Below are 17,860 nucleotides of genomic sequence, written 5' to 3'. Positions count from 1 at the left end.
ACTGAACATGGCGAGTTTTGGATGGTCACTCATGTTGCAGTTTGTGTCTATGATGCTAGATGAATGGAAAGATGACCTCATGGGCCATGAAGGTTTTCCAAGGCTGGAGCTTGTGAGCTGCTCTCAGCAGCAAGCTTTCCTTCTGCGGGATTTGGGGAGTTCGTTTGGATGGCTCCATGTCCCCCCATATGGAAAGACATGGTAGCAGAGCTCACCACATAGATGTCAGGAAAACCCAGCTCAGCTTTTCCTTTTATCCAAGGAACAAGGCAGTTTTGATCTGGTGGTGCTGGGACAAGTGCCCGGGGGATGATTTGACAGGGAGACTCATGCTGATGGGTCACCCTGCTGGCTTGTGTCCCGGGAGATCTTAGAATGTGGCGGGAGCTCAGGCGCCATGCAGGATTCCCCTCCCCTGATGGTTGGACACAGTTTCCAAGAGCCACCTTGCCTTCTGTGGATAGGAGGTGCTCTGATTTTTGGATAAAGCACCTAGCATTGGAACATATGTAGCTACTAATGTAGGGGGCTGGTTAGCCAGAGGAACTTACTTGTAAACCCCGGATATCGGGGCAGGCCAGGCCAGATTGCCGTATAAAATCAGTGGGGTGTGCATATATAACTGTGGTGAGTTGAAATCTCATTGGGCACCTGTGTGTGAGTCGGGCTCAACCACCTCTATAAAGGTTAATTAGTGGGGCTGGCGGGGGGGGCAGTAGGAGGAGTAGAATAGAATAGCCGTTAGAGAAGTAGAAGGAGTTAGAATAGCTGTTAAAGAAGCAGGAGGTTTTAGAATAGCTGTTAGAGAAGTAGCAAGAGTTAGAATAGCCGTTATAGATGTAGGAGTTAGAATAGGCATTAGAGTATTAGGAGGAATTAGAGTAGCTGTTAGAGTAGCCATTGGGAGCCATTAGGGTAGTCCTAGAAGTGATAGTTTCAGGGTCGTCGGGAGTGTCGGAGCTTCAGGATCATCGGGAGCATCGGGAACGGCATTGTTGGGAGCGGACTCGCCCCAAGCAGCAGCACCCCCATCAGCGCCCTCGCCTCCCCAAGCAGCAGTGCAGCCTGAAACCCGCCGTACCATGGCCCCACTATGACCGGCCTCACTGCCATGAGCTGTGGCCTCTCCAGAAGGGCGTCATTACAGGGAGTGGCTTCATTGGCATGCTGCCTCGTCAGAGTGATGCCTGGTCTGGAGCGGCCTCTTCATCATCAGTTGCAGCCTTCATCCAGCGTGTGACCTTGTCCAGAGCAGACTCGTCTGGGGAGTGCCCTGGTCTGGTGCAGCCTCATCCAGAGTGGCCTCGTCCACAGTGGCCTCAGCTTGAGAGCAGCCCTTTTGTAGTGTCTTCATAGGGAGCAGAGTCTGTTCATCAGGGTTGTCGTCCTCATCATCCTCACCTCTTTGTCAGAGGGAGCATCATCCTCATAGTCGTCCCCTCTATGTAAGAAAAGGCCCCAATTGGTCAGTTTGATTTTCGATGCTTGGCATGAAATAAAGCTTTGCTTGATTTTCGCTTTATGTCAGTCACGTTACTTTGTCATGGACCCTATCATTGGGGGCTCACACGGGATCAAAAAACGGGAACTAAGCCAGCATCAGAATTTATGGTAAAAGCCTCCGGAGGTGTTGGAATCTTGTCCATCTGTCTGGTTGGAGCTCCAGGGTATGGCCCATTGGGGACAAGCTGGATGCAGCCATGCTCCCCAGGGCTGGTGTGGATTCAGGGACGCACCATCCCTCTGCTGGTAGATTGATATGGGGTTCAAATCCCCCTTGGTTGTCGGGGGGGTTCAAGTCCACCTAGATGGTCAGGGGGTTTGAGGCCCTCTAGATGGTCACCGGTGGGTTTGAGTACCCCTAGGCGGTCAACAGTGGGTTTGAGTCCCCCTAGGGAGTCAGGGGATTCATGTCCCTCTAGGCGGTCATCATGGGTTCGAGACCCGAGGGGAGAATCGTGGGTTTGAGTCCCACTAGCGGTCAAGGTGTTTGAGTCTCCCTAGAAAATCCCCACCGGTGGCAGTACCTCTACGCCTGTAGTTGTCTTTGTCTTGTCCTTTTGTTGTCTGCTGTGTTGTTTTTTGTGTTTGGGACAATGGAACAGGCAGAGAGTAAGGGGACTCCGACTTTCATCTTTCTGTTCCTCATAATAGATGTGGGGCTTTTCCACACACATTTCATGTGTTAAGGACTATGACTGGAGCGAACTGGGTTTAGTCTAACTTGGGACAGAGACTTTAAGGAATATTCCCAAGGAGCTGCCGAAACTCCCTTTGTATTGGAGAATTCCTTGCCTTCTCTGGCCCGACGTGGACTGCCTAGCCCTTCCCTCTTGCTGGCAAGAAAGCATGGAGTCTGAAGTGGAATGGGCCCAGGTGGAACATGAAATCTCTTAGCAAAGAGATGACTGAACTGATGGTTAATTGTCTGTCTCAAGGTTTTAGTGGGTAATTGTTAAAGTAGCTTTAAGAGTCTTTGGTAGCGGGGGGAGTCAAGATGGCGGAGAAGTAGCAGCCCGAGACTACATCAGGTAGCAGGAGATCAGCTCGATAGCTTATCTAAACATTGCAAACACCTACAAATCCAACGGGAGAGCGAAGAGAAGAAGAACAGCAACTCTAGAAACATAAAATCAACCACTTTCTGAAAGGTAAGACTGGCGGAGAAGTGAATCTAAAACGACGCGAAGATAGACCGCGGGGGGAGGGGCCGGCTCCCGGCAAGCGGCGGAACAACGGAGCACAAAATCAGGACTTTTAAAGTTTGTTCCACTGAGGGACATTGCTCCAGAGGCTAAACCAGGGTGAAGCCAACGCGGGGTCAGCGTGGCCCCAGGCCCCGCAGGGTCACAGAAGGATTGGGGGTGTCAGAGTGTCGGAGAGCTCGCAGGTATTAGAACAGAGAAGCCGGCTGCAGAGACATAGCCAAGGACTGAACTCTCAGCTCGGGGTTACCTTGAACCCGTCGCAGGCTGGGTGAGATCGGAGCGCGGCTTGAGGCTGGGGATACGGGAGTGATAGGGTGCTGTCCTCTGGGGGCACACTGAGGAGTGGGGCCCCAGGCTCTCGGCTCCTCCGGGCCGGAGACTGGGAGGCCGCCATTTTCATTCCCGTCCTCCGGAACTCTACGGAAAGCGTTCAGGGAACAGAAGCTCCCAAAAGCGAACCCGAGCCGATTACTTAGTCCAGCCGCCGGTAAGGGCGGTGCAATCCCGCCTCGGGCAAAGACACTTGAGAGTCACTACAACAGGTCCCTCCCCCAGAAGATCAACAAAATATCCAGCCAGGACGAAGTTCATCTATCAAGGAGAAAGCAGATTCAATTCCTAAGACAGCAGAGCAATTCCAGAGGAGGAGAAAGCAAAGCACGGAACTCATGGCTTTCTCCCCATGATTCTTTAGTCTTGCAGCTACTTCAATTTTTTTTTCTTTTTTCAATTTCTTTTCTTTTTTCAATTTTTTTTCTTTTTTCTTTTTTCTTCTTCTGCTAAATTTTTTAAAACTTTTACCCTTTTCTTTTTTAACGTTTTTTGACTAGTTCATCTAAATATATATATTTGTTCTTTCTTTTTTATATATTTTTTATTTGTTTTATTTTTTAAATTTTTTTCCTTTTTTTCTTTTTTTTTTTTCTTTTCTTTTCAGAACCTGTTTTTATCCCCTTACTCCCCCCCACAATTTGGGGTCTCTTCTGATTTGGTTACAGCGCATTTTTCTGGGGTCTTTGCCCCCCTTTTAGTAGTTTATTTGCTCCTTCATATCCTCTTATGTGGACAAAATGACAAAGCGGAAAAAATCACCAAAAACAAAAGAACAAGAGACAGTACCGAAGGCTAGGGACCTAATCAACACCGACATTGGTAATATGTCACATCAAGAGTTCAGAATGACGATTCTGAACATTCTAGCCGGGCTCGAAAAAGGCATGGAAGATATTAGAGAAACTCTCTCTGGAGATATTAAAGCCCTTTCTGGAGAAATTGAAGAACTAAAATCTAACCAAGTTGAAATAAAAAAAAAAAAACTATTAATGAGGTGCAATCAAAAATGGAGGCTCTCACTGCTAGGATCAATGAGGCAGAAGAAAGAATTAGTGATCTAGAAGACCAAATGACAGAGAATAAGGAAGCCGAGCAAAAGAGGGACAACCAGCTACTGGACCATGAGGGGAGAATTTGAGAGATAAGTGACACCATAAGACGAAACAACATTAGAATAATTGGGATTCCAGAAGAAGAAGAATCAGAGAGGGGGGCAGAAGGTCTATTGGAGAGAATCATTGGAGAGAATTTCCCTAATATGGCAAAGGGAACAAGCATCAAAATCCAGGAGATGCAGAGAACCCCCCACAAAGTCAACAAGAATAGGGCCACACCCCGTCACCTAATAGTAAAATTGACAAGTCTTAGTGACAAAGAGAAAATCCTGAAAGCAGCCCGAGAAAAGAAGTCTGTAACATACAATGGTAAAAATATTAGATTGGCAGCAGACTTATCCACAGAGACCTGGCAGGCCAGAAAGAGCTGCCATGATATATTCAGAGCACTCAATGAGAAAAACATGCAGCCAAGAATACTCTATCCCGCTAGGCTATCATTGAAAATAGAAGGAGAGATCAAAAGCTTCCAGGACAAACAAAAACTGAAAGAATTTGCAAACACCAAACCAGCTCTCCAGGAAATCTTGAAAGGGGTCCTCTAAGCAAAGAGAGAGCCTAAAAGTAGTAGATCAGAAAGGTACAGAGACAATATACAGTAACAGTCACCTTACAGGCTACTAATGGCACTAAATTCATATCTCTCAATAGTTACCATGAATGTTAATGGGCTAAATGCCCCAATCAAAAGACACAGGGTATCAGAATGGATAAAAAAACAAAACCCATCAGTATGTTGCCTACAAGAAACTCATTTTAGACGCGAAGACACCTCCAGATTGAAAGTGAGGGGGTGGAAAACAATTTACCATGCTAATGGGCATCAGAAGAAAGCTGGGGTGGCAATCCTTATATCAGATCAATTAGATTTCAAGCCAAAGACTATAATAAGAGATGAGGAAGGACACTATATCCTACTCAAAGGGTCTGTCCAACAAGAAGATCTAACAATTTTAAATATCTATGCCCCTAACGTGGGAGCAGCCAACTATATCAACCAATTAATAACAAAATCAAAGAAACACATCAATAATAATACAATAATAGTAGGGGACTTGAACACTCCCCTCACTGAAATGGACAGATCATCCAAGCAAAAGATCAACAAGGAAATAAAGGCCTTCAATGACACACTGGACCAGATGGACATCACAGATATCTTCAGAACATTTCATCCCAAAGCAACAGAATACACATTCTTCTCTAGTGCACATGGAACCTTCTCCAGAATAGATCACATCCTGGGTCACAAATCAGGTCTCAACCGGTATCAAAAGATTAGGATTATTCCCTGCATATTTTCAGACCACAATGCTCTGAAGCTAGAACTCAATCACAAGACGAAAGCTGGAAAGAACCCAAATACATGGAGACTAAACAGCATCCTTCTAAAGAATGAATGGGTTAACCAGGAAATTAAAGAAGAATTGAAAAAATTCATGGAAACAAATGATAATGAAAACACAACAGTTCAAAATCTGTGGGACACAGCAAAGGCAGTCCTGAGAGGAAAATATATAGCAGTACAAGCCTTTCTCAAGAAACAAGAAAGGTCTCAAGTACACAACCTAACCCTACACGTAAAGGAGCTGGAGAAAGAACAAGAAAGAAACCCTAAACCCAGCAGGAGAAGAGAAATCATAAAGATCAGAGCAGAAATCAATGAAATAGAAACCAAAAAACCAAAAGAAAAATCAATGAAACTAGGAGCTGTTTCTTTGAAAGAATCAATAAGATTGATAAACCCCTGGCCAGACTCATCAAAAAGAAAAGAGAAAGGACCCAAATCAATAAAATCATGAATGAAAGAGGAGAGATCACAACTAACACCAAAGAAATACAGACAAATATAAGAACATACTATGAGCAACTCTACGCCAACAAATTGGACAATCTGGAAGAAATGGATGCATTCCTAGAGACATATAAACTACCACAACTGAACCAGGAAGAAATAAAAAACCTGAACAGGCCCATAACCAGTAAGGAGATTGAAACAGTCATCAAAAATCTCCAAACAAACAAAAGCCCAGGGCCAGACGGCTTCCCAGGGGAATTCGACCAAACATTTAAAGAAGAACTCATTCCTATTCTCCTGAAACTGTTCCAAAAAATAGAAATGGAAGGAAAACTTCCAAACTCATTCTATGAGGCCAGCATCACCTTGATCCCAAAACCAGACAAGGATCCCACCAAAAAAGAGAACTACAGACCAATATCCTTGATGAACACAGACGCAAAAATTCTCGCCAAAATACTAGCCAATAGGATTCAACAGTACATTAAAAGGATTATTCACCACGATCAAGTGGGATTTATTCCAGGGCTGCAGGGTTGGTTCAACATCCGCAAATCAATCAATGTGATAGAACACATTAATAAAAGAAAGAACAAGAACCATATGATACTCTCCATGGATGCTGAAAAAGCATTGGTCAAAGTACAGCATCCCTTCCTGATCAAAACTCTTCAAAGTGTAGGGATAGAGGGCACATACCTCAATATTATCAAAGCCATCTATGAAAAACCCACCGCAAATATCATTCTCAATGGAGAAAAACTGAAAGCTTTTCCGTTAAGGTCAGGAACACAGTAGGGGTGTCCATTATCACCACTGCTATTCAACATAGTATTAGAAGTCCTAGCCTCAGCAATCAGACAACAAAAAGAAATTAAAGGCATCCAAATTGGTAAAGAAGAAGTCAAACTATCACTCTTCGCAGATGATAAGATACTATATGTGGAAAACCCAAAAGACTCCACTCCAAAACTGCTAGAACTTGTACAGGAATTCAGTAAAGTGTCAGGATATAAAATCAATGCACAGAAATCAGTTGCATTTCTGTACACCAACAACAAGACTGAAGAAAGAGAAATTAAGGAGTCAATCCCATTCACAATTGTACCCAAAACTATAAGATACCTAGGAATAAACCTAACCAAAGAGACTAAGAATCTATACACAGAAAATTATAAAGTACTCATGAAAGAAATTGAGGAAGACACAAAGAAATGGAAAAATGTTCCATGCTCCTGGATTGGAAGAATAAATATTGTGAAAATGTCTATGCTACCTAAAGCAATCTACACATTTAATGCAATCCCTATCAAAATACCATCCATTTTTTTCAAATAAATGGAACAAATAATCCGCAAATTTATATGGAACCAGAAAAGACCTCGAATAGCCCAGGGAATATTGAAGAACAAAGCCAAAGTTGGTGGCATCACAATTCCGGACTTCAAGCTCTATGACAAAGCTGTCATCATGAAGACAGCATGGTACTGGCACAAAAACAGACACATAGATCAGTGGAACAGAATAGGGAGCCCAGAAATCGACCCTCAACTCTATGGTCAACTCATCTTCGACAAAGCAGGAAAGAATGTCCAATGGAAAAAAGACAGCCTCTTCAATAAATGGTGCTGGGAAAATTGGACAGCCACATGCAGAAAAATGAAATTGGACCACTTCCTTACACCACACACGAAAATAGACTCCAAATGGATGAAGGACCTCAATGTGAGAAAGGAATCCATCAAAATCCTTGAGGAGAATGCAGGCAGCAACCTCTTCGACCTCAGCCGTAGCAACATCTTCCTAGGAACAACGGCAAAGGCAAGGGAAGCAAGGGCAAAAATGAACTATTGGGATTTCATCAAGATCAAAAGCTTTTGCACAGCAAAGGAAACAGTTCACAAAACCAAAAGACAACTGACAGAATGGGAGAAGATATTTGCAAACGACATATCAGATAAAGGGCTAGTATCCAAAATGTATAAGGAACTTAGCAAACTCAACACCCAAAGAACAAACAATCCAATCAAGAAATGGGCAGAGGACATGAACAGACATTTCTGCAAAGAAGACATCCAGATGGCCAACAGACACATGAAAAAGTGCTCCACGTCGCTCGGCATCAGGGAAATACAAATCAAAACCACAATGAGATATTACCTCACACCAGTCAGGATGGCTAAAATTAACAAGTCAGGAAATGACAGATGCTGGAGAGGATGCGGAGAAAGGGGAACCCTCCTCCACTGTTGGTGGGAATGCAAGCTGGTGCAACCACTCTGGAAAACAGCATGGAGGTTCCTCAAAAGTTTGAAAATAGAACTACCCTATGACCCAGCAATTGCACTACTGGGTATTTACCCTAAAGATACAAACATAGTGATCCGAAGGGGCACGTGTACCCGAATGTTTATAGCAGCAATGTCTACGATAGCCAGACTATGGAAAGAACCTAGATGTCCATCAACAGATGAATGGATCAAGAAGATGTGGTATATATACACAATGGAATACTATGCAGCCATCAAAAGAAATGAAATCTTGCCATTTGCGACGACGTGGATGGAACTAGAGCGTATCATGCTTAGTGAAATAAGTCCATCGGAGAAAGACAACTATCATATGATCTCCCTGATATGAGGACATGGAGAAGCAACATGGGGGGGTAGGGGGATAGGAGAAGAATAAATGAAACAAGATGGGATTGGGAGGGAGACAAACCATAAATGACTCTTAATCTCACAAAACAAACTGGGGGTTGCTGGGGGGAGGTGGGATTGGGAGAGGGGTAGCTGGCTATGGACATTGGGGAGGGGAGGCGAACCATAAGAGACTATGGACTCTGAAAAACAACCTGAAGGTTTTGAAGGATCAGGGGTGGGAGGTTGGGGCAACCTGAGGGTTTTGAAGGGTCAGAGTTGGGAGGTTGGGGGAACAGGTGGTGGGTAATGGGGAGGTCACCTTTTGCATGGAGCACTGGGTGTTGTGCAAAAAGAATGAATACTGTTACGCTGAAAAAATAAATAAAATGGAAAAAAATGTTATAATGTAGAAAATGCCGTCAGAGGTAGACTGTGGATACAAAATCATACATATGTATAATTCTATATTCAGATCTTCTTAATAATATCTTCATCAGCTCTCTGATTACAAATATTATTGAGAAACATTATTTTAATGGCATAGCAGAAATTATAATGATGATAATAATAACCAACATTTAGTAATAATAATAAAAATATATGTTGCCATGCTCGGACCTAAGTATTTTATATAGGCTTTCCCTATATAAAAGTTTTTCTTTGTTTGTTTATTTACAGCATAACAGTGTTCATTGTTTTGGCATCACACCACGGCTCCATGCAGTACGTGCCCCCCCCCCCCATTACCCACCACCTGGCTCCTCAACCTCCCACTCCCCCGCCCCTTCAAAACCCTCTGGTAGTTTTTCAGAGTCCATAGTCTCATGGTTCATCTCCCCTTCCAGTTTCCCTCAACTCCCTCTCCTCTCCATCTCCCTATATCCTCCATGTTATTTGTTATGCTCCACAAATAAGTGAGACCATATGATACTTGACTCTTTCTGCTTGACTTATTTCACTCAGGATAATCTCTTCCAGTCCCGTCCATGTTGCTACAAAAGTTGGGTATTCATCCTTTCTGATGGAGACATAATGCTCCATTGTGTATATGTACCACATCTTCCTTATCCATTCATCCGTTGAAGGGCATCTTGGTTCTTTCCACAGTTTGGCGACCGTAGCCATTGCTGCAATAAACGTTTGGGTACAGATGGCCCTTCTTTCACTACATCTGTATCTTTGGGGAAAATAGCGAGCAGTGCAATTGCAGGGTCATAGGGAAGCTCTATTCTTAATTTCTTCAGGAATCTCCACACTGTTCTCCAAAGTGGCTGCACTAACTTGCATTCCCACCAACAGTGTAAGAGGGCTCCCCTTTCTCCACATCCGCTCCAACACACGTTGTTTCCTGTCTTGCTAATTTTGACCATTCTAACTGGTGTCAGGTGGTATCTCAATGTGGTTTTAATTTTACTCTCCCTGATGGTTAGTGATGATGAACATTTTTTCATGTGTCTGATAGCCATTTGTATGTCTTCATTGGAGAATTGCCTGTTCATATCTTCTGCCCATTTTTTGATATGATTATCTGTTTTGTGTGTGTTGAGTTTGAGAAGTTCTTTATAGATCCTGGATATCATCCTTTTGTCTGTACTGTCATTTGCAAATATCTTCTCCCATTCCGTGGGTTGCCTTTTTGTTTTGTTGACTGTTTCCTTTGCTGTGCAGAAGCTTTTGATCTTGAGGAAATCCCAAAAGTTCATGTTTGCTTTTGTTTCCTTGGCCTTTGGAGACATATCTTGAAAGAAGTTTCTGTCGCTGATATCAAAGAGGTTACTGCCTACGTTCTCCTCTAGGATTCTGATAGGTTCCTGTCTCACATTGAGGTCTTTTATCCATTTTGAGTTTATCTTTGTGTACGGTGTAAGAGAATGGTCGAGTTTCATTCTTCTACATATCGCTGTCCAGTTTTCCCAGCACCATTTATTGAAGAGACTGTCTTTTTTCCATTGAATATTTTTACTTGTTTTGTCGAAGATTATTTCACCATAGAGTTGAGGGTCCATTTCTGGGCTCTCCACTCTGTTCCACTGGTCTTATGTGTCTGTTTTTACGCCAGTACCACGCTGTCTTGGTGATCACAGCTTTGTAGTAAAGCTTGAAATTGGGTAACGTGATGCCGCCAGTTTTGTTTTTGTTTTTCAACATTTCCTTAGCAATTTGGGGTCTCTTCTGATTCCATACAAATTTTAGGATTATTTGCTCCAGCTCTTCGAAAAAATACCGGTGGAATTTTGATCGGAATGGCATTAAAAGTATAGGTTGCTGTAGGCAGTATAGACATTTTAACAATGTTTATTCTTCCAATCCAAGAGCATGGAAGTCTTCGATCTTTTTTGTCTTCAATTTCTTTCATGAGTGTTCTGTAGTTCCTCGAGTTCAGGTCCTTTACCTCTTTGGTTAGGTTTATTCCCAGGTATCTTATGGTTCTTGGTGCTATAGTAAATGGAATCGATTCTCTAATTTCCCTTTCTGTATTTTCATTGTTAGTGTATAAGAAAGCCACTGATTTCTGTACATTGACTTTGTATCCTGCCACGTTACTGAATTGCTGTATGAGTTCTAGTCGTTTGGGGGTGGAGTCTTTGGGGTTTTCCATATAAAGAATCATGTCATCTGCGAAGAGAGAGAGTTTGACTTCTTCCTTGCCAATTTGGATACGTCTTATTTCTCTTTGTTGTCTTATTGCCGTTGCTAGGCCTTCTAATGCTATGTTGAACAAGAGTGGTGAGAGTGGGCATCCTTGTCATGTTCCTGATCTCAATGGGAAGGCTACAAGCTTTTTGCCATTGAGGATGATATTTGCTGTGGGTCTTTCATAGATAGATTTTATTAAGTTCAGGAATGTTCCCTCCATCCCTATACTTTGAAGCGTTTTCATCAGGAACGGATGCTGGATTTTGTCAAATGCTTTTTATGCATCAATTGAGAGGACCATGTGGCTCTTCTATCTTCTCTTATTGATTTGTTCTATCACATTGATTGATTTGCGAATGTTGAACCAACCTTGCAACCCAGGGATGAATCCCACCTGGTCATGGTGGATAATCTTTTGAATGTGCTGCTGAATCCTGTTTGCTAGGATCTTGAGAATATTAGCATCCATATTCATCAGTGATATTGGCCTGAAATTCTTTTTGGTAGGGTCTTTGCCTGGTTTGGGGATCAGGGTAATGCTGCCTTCATAAAAAGAGTCTGGAAGTTTTCCGTCTGCTTCAATTTTTTGGAACAGCTTCAGGAGAATTGGTGTTATTTCTTCTTGGAAAGTTTGGTAGACTTCCCCAGGGAATCCATCAGGTCCTGGGCTCTTGTTTTTTGGGAGGTTTTTGATCACTGCTTCAATCTCGTTACTAGATATCGGTCTATTCAGGTTGTCGATTTCTTCCTGGTTCAATTTTGGGAGTTTGTAGTTTTCCAGGAATGCATCCATTTCCTCTAGGTTGCTTAGCTTATTGGCATATAACTGTTGGTAATAATTTCTGATGATTGTTTCTATTTCCTTGGTGTTAGTTGTGATCTCTCCCTTTTCATTCATAATTTTATTAATTTGGGCTTTCTCTCTTTTTTTTGGATTAGTGTGGCCAATGGTTTATCGATCTTATTGATTCTTTCAAATAACCAGCTTCTAGTTTCATTGATACGTTCTACTGTATCTCTCGTTTCTACCTCATTGATCTCTGCTTTAATCTTGATTATTTCCCTTCTTGCATGTGGAGTTGGTTTGATTTGTTGTTGATTCTCTAGTTCTTTAAGGTGTAGAGACAGCTGGTGTATTCTGGATTTTTCAGTGTTTTTGAGGGAGGCTTGGATGGCTATGTATTTCCCCCTTAGAACCGCCTTTGCTGTATCCCATAGGTTTTGGACCGAAGTTTCTTCATTTTCATTGGTTTCCATGCAATTGTTTAAGTTCATCTTTCATCTCCTGGTTGATCCAAGCATTCTTAAGCAAGGTGGTCTTTAGCTTCCAGGTGTTTGAGTTCCTTCCGAACTTTTTCTTGTGATTGAGTTCCAGTTTCAAAGCATTGTGATCTGAGAATATGCAGGGAATAATGTCAGTCTTTTAGTATTGGTTGAGTCCTGCTTTGTGACCCAGTATGTGGTCTTTTCTGGAGAAGGTTCTATGTACACTTGAGAAGAATGAGTATTCTGTTGTTTTAGGGTGGAATGTTCTGTGTATGTCTATGAGGTCCATCTGGTCCAATGTTTCATTCAATGCTCTTATTTCTTTATTAATTTTCTGCTTTGATGATCTGTCTATTACTGAGAGCATATTAAGATCTCCTATTATTATTGTATTCATATCAATATGACTCTTTATCTTGATTAATAGTTTTCTTATGTAATTGGATGCTCCCATATTGGGGGCAGAGATATTCACAATTGTTAGATCATCTTGGCGGATGGTCCCTTTAAGAATTATGTTGTGTCCTTCTGTATCTCTGACTACAGTCTTTAGTTTAAAATCTAATTTATCTGATATGAGAATCGCTACCCCCGGCCTTCTTTTGAGGCCCATTGGCATGAAAGATGCTTCTCCATCCCTTCACTTTCAGTCTGGGTGTATCCTTAGGTTCAAAATGGGTCTCTTGTAGACAACATATGGATGAGTCCTGTCGTTTTAACCAATCTGCAACCCTGTGTCTTTTTCTGGGTGCATTTAGGCCATTCACATTGAGAGTGATTATTGAGAGATAGGTTTTTATTGACATCGTGTTGCCTTTGAAGTCTTTCTGTCTGTCGATTGTTTCTATATTTCTGTTCAATGATATTCTTAGAATATTTTCTCTTTTATAGGACCCCCTTAATATTTCCTGCAGTGTCAGCTTGGTGGTTGCATAGTCTTTTAAGCCTTGCCGGTCTTGGAAACTATCTCTCCATCCATTTTAAATGTCAGTCTTGCTCAATAGAGTATTCTTGGTTGCATGTTCTTCTCATTTAGTACTGTGAATATATTTTGCCAGCCCTTCCTGGCTTGCCAGGTCTCTGTGGAACGGTCTGACGTTATTCTAATGGGCTTTCCTCTGTATGTAAGGAGCTTCTTTGTCCTAGCTGCTTTTAAAAGGGTCTGTCGTGAAACATAATTCCTCATTCTAACTATAAGGTGTCGTGAGGACTTTCGAGAATCTAAAATCTTGGGAGGAAATCTCTCTGCCTCTAGTACATGAACATTGTTTCCATTCGTGAGATTGGGAAAATTTTCATAGACAACTTCTTCCACTATATCTTCTAGACTTCTTTCTTTTTCCTACCCTTCAGGGATTCCAATAATTCTGACGTTGAAATGTTTCATGGCATCATTTATTTCCCTGATTCTGTTTTCGTGGCTTCTGAGCTGTTTGTTCCAGGCTTCCTCCTGATCCTTTCTCTCTATCTGTTTGTCCTCCAGATCACTAATTCTATCTCCTGTCTAAGTTACCCTAGCTTTTAGAGAATTTAGATTAGCTTGGAACTCATTGAGAACATTTTGAACATCATCCCTGGTGGCTTTCAGTTCTGCCCTAACATAGTGAACATCATCCCTGGTGGCTTTCAGTTCTGCCCTAATCAATTCTCTTTGGTCATCCGTGGCTTTCTCCAACCTAGCTATTGCCTGGATAATTGTTAGTCTGAATTCCTTTTCTGACATATTGTCTGTGTCGATAGCCATTAGCTCTGTTGCAGAAGGTCTATCCTCTGTATTTTTCTTCTGTTGGGTATTCCTCCTCCTAGTCATTTTGGTAAGAGATGACTGAACAGATGCAGCTGGACTTATCGATTGTGGTGCAGTCAATGTGGACCCTGGAACGCTTCTGTGTGATCAGGATTCCCCACCCAAATGAGAGAAAAAAGAAAAGAAAAAGAAATAGAGAAGAAGAAAGAAAAAAAAAGGGAAAAGAGAAAAGGAAAAAGAGAGAGAGAGAGAGAGAGAGAGGATAAAATGGAAGATAAAAGAGAAGGCTCAGCCCAAATGGGCCACAAGGTAAGATTTGTGAAGTATACAAACAAAAACAGACAAACAAAAAGACTGATAAAAGTATATGACAAGTGAAAAATATATATATATAAGCAAAAAAAAAAAAAAAAGGGAAGAACCTCATCATAAAGAACCCCAAGTATAAGATTTATATATTATCAGGACAAACACAAATTCACAGAAACACTGACAGAAGGAAAAATTGGGAGAATGGTTATATATTCTCAGTGTGGGTGAGGAAGGTTATTTTGATTCTTCCTGAAGGTATCTTGATGTTTTTGTTAAGGGACTCAACTTTCCTAAGTTACAGGGGGATTAGAAACTGGTTTGCCTATAGGGGTAGCATTGATTGGGGAAAGGGGATTACCTTGAAGTTTAACTCTATATGTATAGTAGAAAATAAAAATTAAAAAAGAATAAACTAGACTAAACTAAATTAAAATTAAAAAAGAATTACAAAATAGAAAAGCAAAAGAAAAACACGGGTGTATGTATCAAAAAGTTCAGGTTAGAAGGTTATTAAAGAATTTGATGTACTGGACATCTCAGTGTGGTGGTAAATAGGTTAAAAATTATCTGTATGTATTAAAAAAAAAGAACCAGAATATTGGTAAAGAGTTAAAAATAAAAGTTGTATTTATGAAGTAGTGGTGGTTGTTCTCTTGTGGTCTTTTTTTTTTTCTTCCTTCCTGGTTGGTTTTCTGGGGGAGGGGCCTGCCACGTGGATTTTCAGACAATGATGTTCCCTGAGTTAGGTCCTCCCGCTCCCCTCAAGGGGGTGGGCTCTGAGGAAACTGTTTTTTTCAGGCTTTTGTTCTCTGGGGGTTTTTATATTCTTTCATCTTCTTTCTCTCGCCTTGAGAGCTTTTGATGGTTTTTGGAGGTTTAGAAGAGAGAAAACTGCATCCCCACCTCCCTCTCAGAGAGAAGCCTCAGAATGTTTTGCAAGAGCTGCTGCCAGCGTCGGTTCTGAGTCACTGTCCCTGGGGATGCAGGAGCTCCTCGTTGTACCCAAAACCAGGGGAGCGGTGGCTGACTGGGAAGCTCCAGACCACCAGAGAGGTTCCGAGCAGCGATCACACACTGAGATTTTCCCGCTGTCCCGGGCTGGGAATGTCTGGTTTTTCCAGATGCCAGAGCTCCAGGCTAGCGCCTATGTGCACCTATCCCACGGGAGGGTATGGGACGCGCACGTTTCAGGATTGCCTTCTGGCCAGGCTCCCAGCCCCTCACGGGAGCCAGACCCCACTCGTTCTCGGGCACTCTGGCGTTCAGGTGCAGTGGCGGCTCAGGGACGGAGACCTGATTTCTCTGCCGCACTCTCTCTGGCTCAGCGCCAGAGGAGGCTGTCCTGGGTCCGGGATTTAGGTCCCTGACCCTAACCGCCCAGGTTCCCACTATTATCCCCCGCGATCTTTTGCTCTTTGTTTTTTGAGTGCTTTCAACCAGACTCCAAGTTAATGCTGGTCCCCAGATACAGGACACTCTCGTATTGGGGTATTGCTTTCCAATCGGTCACCTCTGGTGGCTCCCTCCCCCTTTTGTTTATCTTCTGATATCAGTCCGATGCTTCCAGTCTGCTTTACATGCCACTGGTGTCTTCTGCTCCTGCAGAGATCCAGACGTGTATAATTCTGATCTCAGTCTGATTTCATGGGTGGTCGGAGTTCTTTGGTAGGTAATCAGCTCACTTTAGGGTACAGGTTGAAATGGTGCCTCCTCCTACTTCCCTGCCTTCTTGAATCCTCTGGAGTTTGTGTTGTTGATGCCTGATGAATGGAGGGGTGGCCTCAGGAGGCCATGGATGTTTTCAAAGGCTGGGTTTGTGAGCTGCTCCGAAAATCATGCTTTTTTTCTGCGGGACAGGGGGAGTCCAACTTGATGGCTCCAGGGTACCCCATATGGAAAGACATGGTAGCAGAGCTCACCCCATAGATGTCTTGAAAGCCCAGCTCGGCTTATCCTTTCAGCCCATGAACAAGTCAGTTTCGACCTGGTGATTCTGGGGCAATAGCTCAGGGGGTTGATTGACAGGGAGCCTCATGATGATCGGTAACAATGCTGCCTTGTGCCCAGGGAAACCTTAGAATGTGGTGGGGCCTCAGGCGCCATGCAGGATTCTCTTCCCCTGAGTGTTGGACGCAGTTCACAAGAGCCATGCTGCCCTCTGTGGACAGGAGGTGTTCTCATTTGTGGCTCAGGGACCAAGCGTTGAATCATATGTAATAATTCCAGAACCTGCCTCTGAGGACAGATGCCGACAAACCTAAAGCTAGCGTTCCCTTGAGGTCCTAGGGTCATGTCAGTTTCCATCTTCTGATTCAGGGCCATTGACCTGGTTGTCTTCCTGGAGGGGGGGGTCTCTGTCATGTGTCTGAATGTGAGTTTCTGTCCTGAGATGCCAACAAAATTTGGTGGGCTAAGGGGTATTGCAGGTGTATCCTAATCTGGAGCGTTTGTGCAACTGTGACGGGCAGAGTTTCCTTCAGGAGGGCAGGCAGAGTCCTACGCTGTGTCCCTGAGGCAACATCGTGGAGGGTATGTGTGCCAGGGCTGTGGAGACAAAGTCTCCAAGCTCAAATCGGTTTAGGGTGAGGGGTGTGATATTGGCAGACCGGATCTGCAGACCATGAGGGCAGTGCCTCGGATCTGAAATTAGAGTGGCGGGGAGGCGGGAGCCCAGGATTCTCTGTCTGGGTTCTGTGCCTCTGTTGGCCACAGAATTGTGGGGTGGCCTCATGGGTCCATGGTAGATTCTGCCTCTGTGTGGATTTTTCACAGCTCCCAAGGTTTTGTTGTCTATCTGAATGAAGAGAAGAGAGCTGTTTTCTGTCTCATGGGTCCCGCAATAGCAGGGATTCCAGAGTCTGCTTCTGGGTCCAGGTGCCTGGAGAACACGACCAAGGGTGACGATTTTGGCCTAGGGTCATGGCAGACCCGATATGCGGGCTACTGGTCCAGCTAGCGTGGGGGCTTGTCTGAAAGCAGGCTCAGGTTATGGTGACAATTCCTGTTGTTTCTCAGGGCAGACCTCCTTGTGGGCGTGGTCTTATGGGCCATGCCACTGGCTCCCACACTGAGGATTTGACCCCCATCCCCACAGCAATCTTTTCCAGCCGTGGGGAAGGAGGAATGCTCTTTTGTGCTTGAGGTTCCCCCATAGTCCAGGATTGGAACTATGGTCTGGGCACAGATGCCTGAACACACAGGTTGGGTAGAGATGAGAGCCTCGGGCAATGGGCGGTCCCACCTTCAGGGGATTTTGCCCGCTACCTGGGGGGCTTACTAGAGGTCGGAGCTTAGACTGTGTC

This window comes from Meles meles, chromosome 16 (genome assembly GCF_922984935.1).
Source record: "Meles meles chromosome 16, mMelMel3.1 paternal haplotype, whole genome shotgun sequence".
Taxonomy (NCBI): Eukaryota; Metazoa; Chordata; class Mammalia; order Carnivora; family Mustelidae; genus Meles; species Meles meles.
This window is presented reverse-complemented; position numbering follows the sequence as displayed.